This window comes from Myotis brandtii, unplaced genomic scaffold, assembly GCF_000412655.1.
Source record: "Myotis brandtii unplaced genomic scaffold, ASM41265v1 scaffold772, whole genome shotgun sequence".
NCBI lineage: Eukaryota > Metazoa > Chordata > Mammalia > Chiroptera > Vespertilionidae > Myotis > Myotis brandtii.
Genome location: NW_005371090.1, coordinates 537,573 through 546,959, shown reverse-complemented (window position 1 = coordinate 546,959; position 9,387 = coordinate 537,573). Strand labels below are relative to the sequence as shown.

General features: G+C 40.0%; 1 pseudogene; it reads left to right on the top strand.

Annotated features, from left to right (window-relative positions):
* Positions 1-1,523: 1,523 nt before the first annotated feature.
* On the top strand, positions 1,524-1,941 carry LOC106724233 (annotated as a pseudogene).
* The last annotated feature ends 7,446 nt before the right edge of the window (positions 1,942-9,387 follow it).

Sequence of the window (9,387 nt, the reverse complement as noted above, 5' to 3'; positions counted from 1 at the left end):
ACACAATTAAAGATGGTTGTAGGCAAATCCCAAGACTGCACTATGATCTCCTGCAAGGAGTCCCAGGAAGTATATGAAGAACAGAAGTCATCCAATGAATGGGATGTCCACATCCCACACACCTCTTTCCCTTGTTTCTCCCCTTGTTTTCCACCTTACTAACTGATTTCTCTCCATCTCTCTCAATGTGTGGGTCTCTAAATGTGCGTGTTTCTAGTTCCTTTATCTGGGCCTATGTAAATCTTGGGCATATGTTCATTTCTCTAGTTGTATAGAAAGGTGTGTGTGTGTGTGTGTGTGTGGTGTGTGTGTTTGTGTGTCTATGTGAAAGAGTTTCTATCTAAATCTTTGCCTGACTATATCTGTATCTGTTTCTCCATCTCTTTGTCTATACCTGTACAAAGGCCCAGTTTTTGTCTTTCTCCTCCGCTACCTCCCCCACCATCTTTTCTTCCATTTCTCCCTCTCCCTTCCGCTCCCATATACTTCTCTCCAAACTGGATACAGTATAAGACAGTTGTAATTAATTTTTTTGCTGGATTATAAAAATTATAATTTAACAGAGAGTTGAAAGGGGGATTTTCTTTTTATTCTTTGTTTTTTTATAGTTCATGTGTCCTTAATTGTTGCCCACCCCTTGGGAATAAGCAGCTACAGTTTTAAAAATTGAAAACTTGCCCTGGCCAGGTAGCTCACTTGGTTAGAGCGTCACATATTTATTTATTGTTTCACTTATTTATACATTCATTGGTTGATTCTTGCATGTGCCCTGACTGGAGATTGAACTCACAACATGGGTGTAAAGGGGTGACGCTCTAACCAAGTGAGCTACCTGGCCAGGGCAAGTTATACATGGGATATATATATATCCCATTCCCTTCCTCTCTCTCTCTCTCTCTCTCTCTCTCTCTCTAAAAATCAATCAATCAATCAATCAATTGAAAGCTCTTCTACCTCTGGTGAAGTGTAAGCCAAAGGATGGATTAATTAAGCTGTTGTTTATGGTTTCAGAGTCACTGACCCAGTAAGCAGTTGTTACATTCCTGGACACAGGCACATACTCTAGTAGGAAACAATTTATTTGAGGTTTTTCATGAGAACACTTGTGTATATATGCCCCTTCTTGGGAAAAGAAAATACTTCAGTTTTCCTTGCTTTTGAAGAAGAAAAACATCCTCCAGTCCCGCTTGTTTACATAACCTTACTAAGAGAGGTACAGATATGCTTGACTCCATAGAAAAACAAAAAGTGAAAATGATTTCCCCCACAACACTTAAAAACCCATATTTATAAACAAAAGAAACCTAATAGAGTCTGCCATGGGAGGAAAAAAAATCTCCTCAGCCTGCTGTGAGAGCATGTCGTGTGTGGCCAGTGAAGAAAGTTTGGACAACAGGAAGCATTCCATTGCCAGAAAAAGTCCAAAGATAAGTCATCCACATTCCAACCTTACCTGGTGCCTTCCTGGAATGAGAGGCCTGGGGCTCTTTTCCTCCCTGGCTGCTTGAAAGTCAGCTGTCATCATGAATGACACAGTAACTATCCTGACCAGGAAGTTCATGACCAACAGACTACTTCTGTGGAAACAAATGGTCATTGAAGTCCTTCACCCTGGGAAGGCAGCGGTACCTAAGACAGAAATTCAGGAAAAACTAACTAAAATGTCTAAGACCACACCAGATGTTATCTCTGTGTTTGGATCAGAACCCATTTTGGTGGTGGCATGACAACTGGCTTTGGCAGGATTTATGATTCCTTGGATTATGCAAAGAAAAATGAACCCACACATAGACTTGCAAGCCATGACCTGTATGAGAAGAAGAAGACCTCAAGGAAACAGAGAAAGGAATGCAAGAACAGAATGAAGAATGTCAGGGGACTGCAAAGGCCAATGTTGGTGCTGGCAAACGTGAGCTGGAGATGGGACAGCAGAAGGAGTAAAGATTCTCCAGTGACTTTATCTGTGGTGACTGCAGAGGTTTCATGAGAGGAGTAATAAACTAAGAACTTAAAAGATATAGAAAGAGAGAGAGAGAGGGGCGGGGGCTGGAGGATAAGGAAAGAAGAAAACTTTTCATTGGTCCTGAACAAGTGGAAAACTCACTGCGTAAGAAAGGCTTTTCATGGTTTGGCAGAGGAAGGACAGAGTGAGGTGGGATGTGAGGGTTTATATATTGGGTTCCTATAAAGGAAAAGTTTAGACTATGTGGATAGAGAAGGTCAATGCTCAAACTATATTTTGTTTGTGACGTGTTCTGTGTTATGCCATAACAGTACCTTGCCACAGCCTAAGGAAAAATAGCATCTATACTAGTCATTTTGTACATCAGTATTTTCTAGAAACCCCTAATCTGGGAGTTGCCATCTAGTGTACATGAAAATAACATAGACTTTCAGATCTTATCAGAGAGCAAACTTATTATTCTAGGAGAAACTCTAATTTCTTCTGCAACATTTGCACCTATTAGAGTTCTAACTTTGACAAATGAATTCCTAACATCCAAACAGTCCAAATATATATTGCATCTGCCTGACTTCCCAGTAGGAAACATTTTTCACTAGACACATTTTGTGATTTGTCTTTAGTGCACCCTGGATGATTCCTAAATAATCAGGTCACTCTCTTTCCCAAATTCACTCTCTATCTCCCCCCAAACCCTCCTGGATTCTGCCCTGGCTCCCAGGTCTCCATATTCTCCCACTTTTGACAATCAGGTCAACATTTACTTGGAAGCTGAGGTCCACCATATGTCCCATTATATCTGGTTTCTCAGAGTCTACCAAAGGTGGTTCAGCAAGCACATTGCAAATGCTCTCAGGCCTCTGCACCGGAATCCCTTTCAATGGGGAGGTGAGACACATAAAGAACACCTAGGGGCTCTCCGACACCTCTTCACCCATGGCAGCTTCAATTCCCTCCCATCCTGGCCATGCCAGTGAGAACATCAGAGCTGGAGAGGACCTAGGGAGCGCCGCCATCTCTCTGCTACCTCTTTATCTCACCGGTGACCCGAAGCACCGAGCCTTGGACTTGACTCACCTCCAAATGTACCTTAGAAACCCTTTGAGTTGTTTTACATTTGTTATAATTCTTAACTCCTCAAAGCTTTGACAAAGTTCATTTTGGAACAAATTATAGAGATGACAGGAGAGAACCTCTTTTTTCCCCCTTCAAAATATTAGATTTACTTTACACTAAAGACTAGGAAAAGTTAGGGAGCTCAGAATAAACAGGAATCTCCAACTTAATGATTTCATATCCCCAGTCCTCTGGATCCCTGGAAAAGAAATTCCTCTTGCACTTCTAGCCATTGTCAAGAGTCTCCTATCAGGTGAGTATTAGATTTACTGGGGTGAACACTCTGTAAGTTATATAAATGTCTAATCTCTATGCTGTATACCTGAAACTAATATAATATTATATATCAACTGTAATTGAAAATAATTTTTTTAAGAATCTCCTTATCTGTGTCCTCCTAACTCGACACCCATCTGTTCCCTTGACCCTGTGTCACTCTTAGATTGCAAGGCACCCAGGACCAGAGGCCCCATCTAGTCTTCATAGTCTGAGTACAAAGTCCCATGCAGATGGACACTGTCATACTGAGCAACAAAACAGTGCTCTTGGCTGCCCAATTCATCGATTATTGAATAAAGCCAGTAATATCTTTAAAATTTGCTCAGTTGACTTTTATTTTTTAAGAGTTAAGAAGTAGGTTAATCCAATAACTAATTAGCTATTAGATCAATGCTAAATACTTTCTATGTGTTTACAGGACAGAAAAGTGAACAAGTAATGAAAAATTCTGCCTTCTCTTTCTCCTACCTTCCTTCAATCATTTTCCCCTACCCTAGGAATGCTCTGCTCCACCAACTCAGAGCTACTTAATGCCTTACTTAAGGAAGGCTCTCTGTAGCAATCAAACATGAATAGCAAGCAGCCTGCAGGGTCCTGGCAATTTCCAAAGAGTGTTACTTGAAGCTCCTCTGAAAGACTCTCTGTGAATGGTCCTGTAGTTGTGTATAAGGCATTTCAATGCCATCGGAGGTCATATCAATACACCAGGAGCACACCATTCCCTTGAGGAGCTCAAAGACAGAGATTTTGCATGAACAGGGGAGATAGGAGAGAGTGGCAGAGAGGAAACTGGTTAGCCCCCAGTTTTCAGTGAGAAAAAAAAATCTTAATCATCACCATCACCACCGTCATTACCAGCAGCTTCAACAGTAACAAATTCACAGATTGAAAACCTTTACAAAGCTCGATGCGCTATTAAATCAGTGGAATCGTTTTTAAATGCATCTGCTTGCTTCAGACAACATTATATGGGAAGCAAAAGGAATCAGCCAAAGATTTTAAATGTATTTAGCTGGGCCATTTCCAGTAATCTTCAAACAAGTTTTCTAAGTTTGAATGAAGCAAACAAAATGACCATACACTTTATAAAAATGTGAATCTCTGTAGCATATTTTGAATCCATTTATTAAAATTAAAAACATACCTTTGCTGTTTCCAATGATTTTACTCAGTTGTTATTGTATAATGTCTTATAATATATGTGGTCAATCATTAGCTCTGATCTAAAGCCCAGTACTCGGTCAGGAATGTAATCTCCTAAATTACAACATAGTTCTAAGGAAAAAATAGAGACATGCTTTACATTAGTCCATTTTATTACAAGAGTTCCCAGAATGCCATGTGTAAAAAGTGGAGTGTTCATAAAATAAAAGACATCCCTGATATTTAGATTGGGAAATAATAAAGTGACTTTTGAAGTTAAAAGGTGATTTTTCAAGATTATAAAATACTCATTAGGTTATTCTGCCAGCACTGAGTTTTATATAGATTATTGACTGACTGATCAACTCCCTGATATTCATTCATTCATTAAGAAACTAGTTTTTGAGCATAAATTATTTCAAGAGGATAAAATCTGTTTAGAAAGATAACCCAATCATGGTAACAAGCAAAGGGAGTCTGCATACTACATAGACTTAGAGCTTGGAAAAATGATAGTTCAGATGTAGACCTAAAAGAATTGGGAGATAAACCAGAGAAATATGCAGGAACATGTAGACTGTGGCCAGGAATTAACCTAAAATTTGATATCATTAGAATGGCAGCACTTGAGCATAGTTTGAAAAGTTAGAACAGAAAACCAGCAGCACACCATCCCTTTAAGCAGCTCAAAGGCAACAGCTTTGCATGAACAGGGAAGGCAAGAAGAGATTGGCTGGGAGGGAACTAACCGGTTAGCAAGAAAAAATGTTTAGGTGCATTGTGTATTTTTCCTATGAAAATAGTAAATTTGACTTTCCCTCCAAATTGAAGTTCTTAATGAATCAGACTTTATTTTACTCATGTATCATCATATCCACTTCCTACTCACATGTGCACATAAAAATGATCCTCACTGCCTTAAATGAGCAATGAAGAAAGGGATTGTGGAGGCATGGCTGGCTGGTTGGTTTAGGCACTGAAGAACACACCCAACCTGTAACCCAATAGAGGAGAAAGGGAAAGTTAAAACAGGGTTCTTTATCTATCTTCTAAAAGTGCCAAAATATTCCCCTAATGCAGTGGTTCTCAACCTTCCTAATGCCTCGACCCTTTAATACAGTTCCTCATGTTGTGTGACCCCCAACCATAAAATTATTTTCGTTGCTACTTCATAACTGTAATTTTGCTACTGTTATGAATCGTAATGTAAATATCTGATATGCAGGATGTATTTTCATTGTTACAAATTGAACATAATTAAAGCATAATGATTAATCACAAAAACAATATGTAATTATATATTCAATATGTGTTTTCCAATGGTCTTAGGCGACCCCTGTGAAAGGGTCGTTCGACCCCCAAAGGGGTCGCGACCCACAGGTTGAGAACCACTGCCCTAATGGAAAGTTAAGGGTCATTAAGAACATTGAGAGCAATGCCAGACACCCTTGAAAGCCCAGATGCCTAAAATGAACCTGTGAGAGATGAGGTGTGAGACCAGGAAAGCAATGAAGAAGTAGCAAAATTTCCTCCCCTGTTAAGACCTCTTTCCCATCAAAACCTTATCTCTTGAAATGTTCTGCTATGATCACAGGTAGTTTTTTTCTTTTTTTTCCATTAATTTTTATTGTTGAAAGTATTACAGATGTCTGCTTTTTCCCCTCCATTGACCCCCTTCACCACACTCCTACCCTTCCCCAGGCCTTGATGGCACTATTGTCTGTGTCCCTGGGATATGCATATATGCATGTAAGTTCATTGGTTACTCTCTGCCCACCCAGCCCCCCTTTCCTCTGAAATACTTCAGTCTGTTCATGATCACAAATATTTAAATTACGATGTTTTCTGTGCCAGGAGTATTTGCAATTTAAGTTTCAAACTTATAGTAGAGAAAGATGCTCTGTCCCTTTTAATCCATATAACTGATTATTATATAAGTTCCCCTTTCTCTTCATTGCTTGTTCCCAAATCTCTTTCCAGGATTCTTAAGGGAGATTCCAACTGGTCTGTGTAGGCCAGTGGTTCTCCCTAATGGCTGCTCAGTAGACTCACCTGGGAATCTTGGGGATGCTGTTCCTGTCCCCCAAATAGTCTGATCATTGTTCTAGGCCAGTGATGGTGAACCTATGACACGCGTGTCAGAGGTGACACGCAAATTCATTTTTTTGGTTGATTTTTCTTTGTTAAATGGCATTTAAATATATAAAATAAATATCAAAAATATAAGTCTTTGTTTTACTATGGTTGCAAATATCAAAAAATTTCTATATGTGACACGCACCAGAGTTAAGTTAGGGTTTTTCAAAATACTGACACGCCGAGCTCAAAAGGTTCGCCATCACTGTTCTAGGCTATGGTTTGAGTATGTTTTAAAATATCCCTGGGTGACTGTCATGTGTATTCAGGTTTGAGGATGAGTGGTCTAAGTCGCTGTGCACAGAATATTGCCCAGTGCATATAGTGCTGATTGCTGTTGTCAGCTGTCTTGTGCCCACAAGGAAACTCAGTCTTACATGAAACTAACACAACAGTTTCTACAATAGTTACTGCTACTGCTACTGCTCTGCCAGGAGTAGAAAAAACCCTAGGTCCTTGAAATCATTATTGACACTACTCTGGACTTCCTGGAATTTCTCTTTCTTATTTGCTTTCCTTCTTCCTCTCCTCCTCCTCCTCCTCCTCCTCCTCCTCCTCTTCCTTCTTCTTCTTCTTCTTCTCCTTCTTCTCCTTCTTCTTCTTCTTCTTCTTCTTCTTCTTCTTCTTCTTCTTCTTCTTCTTCTTCTTCTTCTTCTTCTTCTTCTTCTTGAAACAGGAGTATTCTGTCACTTGTAACCAAGAGCATCTAAGTTGGTCAGTATAGAATACAGTATACCATAGTGACAAACTTCAACATCTCAGGGGCTAAATATACCTAAAGTTTATTTCTCACCCCAAATCCAGTGCAGGTTAAATAATTTGCCTCCATTTGATAGCTATGCCAACTGGACACAGCCCCTTCAAGACAGAATTATGTGATGGAAAGATTTTATGTGTCAACTTAGCTAGGCTATGTTGCTCAGTTGTTTGGTCAAACACTAGATGTTGCCATGAAGGTATTTTATAGATGTGATTAATATTTACAATCAGTTGAGTTTAAGTAAAGCAGATTACCCTCAATAATGTGGGAATCATCCAATCAGTAGAAGACCTTGGAGCAAAAAGTAAGGTTTCCTGGAGGAGAAATTCTGCCTCAGGACTATAACATAGAAATCCTGCCTGAATTTCCAGCCTTCTGGTCTCTCTCTCTCTCTCTCTCTCTCTAAATGTGTGCTGGTATTTGTTGGTATGTGTATTGTGTCAGTTCTGTTTCTTTGGAGAACCCTCACTAATACATATTTTGGCCTGATAATGGTTCTTGAAAAACAGAATCTTATGAATGAGTGTTCTGAATTGGTTCTGGGATCTTTCCAGTTGATTATTTAATCTGATGTGATTTTAAAGGCACCAATGACTATTTCCAATAGTAAAGAAGGCACTGATAGACCATGGCATGATGTTACAATAGAAATAGGCAAAATATCAGCACTGGATACTCCTAATCAAATACTTACACAAAGCAAGGTTCTCAGTGATCATGTATTTGATACATTAGAACATTTTAGTCAAACAAGTCTAGTGAGATGGGTTGGTTACTACTAATTGTGCTGGACAATATGGGGAAAGGAAAGCATAGCCCAGGGATCCAGATTCCCAGCTCAAGCAACACATACATAACCTAGAAGCTTCTTGGTCTTCCCTAAAAACAATATTTTATATACAGTAACCAGAGAGATGAGATTTCTGAAACCAGACTTATGTAATGAGGGCTATTAATGTTATAAAAGGCCCAGTGAAAGCCTCTACATATGAATATAGTAAACCAAAGGAAATACTGTATTCCTGGAGAGACTGCAGAGATTACTGCCAACAACAAGGACTTGAAAAGTGCAGGGGTGGTGACTCATTCCCAGTATATCCCTGTTCAGCTTGCCTACTTGGCCTGTGTAGAAAACAAATGGGTCTTGGAGAATGACAGTGGATTATCATGAACTTAACCAGGTGGTGACTCTAAGTGCAGCTGCTGTTCTGGATGTGGTTTCATTGCTTGTTCCCAAATGCATATCCCCTAAAACTTCTGATGCAGTTGTTGATCTGACCAGTGCTTTTTTTTCTGATACCTGTTAGTAACGACAATCTGAGCAATTTGCTTTCAGCTGGCAAGGCCTTCCTGTCTTAGAGGTGTAGCAGCTTTGCAACTCTGTGTTATGATTTAGGAATCTCAATCACCTTTCCCTTCCACAAGGTATCACACTGGTCAATGCACAGATTACATTATGCCGATTGGACCTAGTGAGCAAGAAGTAGCAACTACTTTAGACTCATTGGTAAGATACTTGCATGTCAGTGGATGGGAAGTAAATTGAACAAAAATTCAGAGGGCTTTACCTCAATGAAATTTCTAGATGTCCAATGTCATGGGGGCATCCTGAGATAGCCTTTCTAAGATGAAGGATACTTAGTGTGCCTTCAGTCGACTGTTGAGAGGGTAACAAGGGATGTGGTGATGGGGTGATGAGGAGGTGAGTTGAGCCCTGATTGTACTTTCCCTAGACCTAGGCATTGGTGTTCTCTGGAGCCAGGAAGAAAAGGAGGAGGAGAGAATTGAAAAAGGTACCAAGCCCAGCTGGTATGGCTCAGTGGTTGAGCGACGACCTATGAACCAAGAGGTCACGGTTCGATTCCTATCAGGGTATATGCCTGGGTTGCAGGCTTGATCCCCTGCGTGGGGCATGTAGAGGGCAGCTGATCAATGATTCTCTCTCATCATTGATGTTTCTATCTCTCTCTCTCCCACTCTGTTCCTCTCT